This window comes from Egretta garzetta, unplaced genomic scaffold (genome assembly GCF_000687185.1).
Source record: "Egretta garzetta isolate BGI_Z169 unplaced genomic scaffold, ASM68718v1 scaffold23, whole genome shotgun sequence".
Lineage (NCBI taxonomy): Eukaryota > Metazoa > Chordata > Aves > Pelecaniformes > Ardeidae > Egretta > Egretta garzetta.
The window spans coordinates 3,452,401-3,452,827 of record NW_009259237.1 but is presented as its reverse complement, the minus strand read 5'-3'; positions in this window follow the sequence as shown (position 1 = coordinate 3,452,827).

Here is a 427-nt window from a genome sequence, read left to right as displayed (position 1 = left end):
AGAGAGGTAGTGGAGGCCCCATCCCCGGAAACATTCAAGGCCAGGTTGGACGGGGCTCTGAGCAACCTGATCTAGTTCAGCGGTGTCCCTGCTCACTGCAGGGGGGTTGGACTAGATGACCTCTAGGGGTCCCTTCCAACCCCAAACATTCTATGATTCTATGAAATATGGGGTCTGCTCCAAGGACCACTAACATCACCCGGAGTTTCTCTGGGGACCCCGAGTCCTTTCTGAATGTTATGCTGTTCTTTAAGCTGAAGTCATTTATAGAAGTGGAAGGATAGATGAGAGCCCAGGTCTGCCTAAGCTGCCAGGTCTAAATGGTATATTGATAAAATGATAAGAATTTCCTGTAATCCTGAAGGCTCTCCCTACACCTAACTTCTCTCATTTACCCTTGTCCTGCTCTCCCGGCTGCAGGTACTGC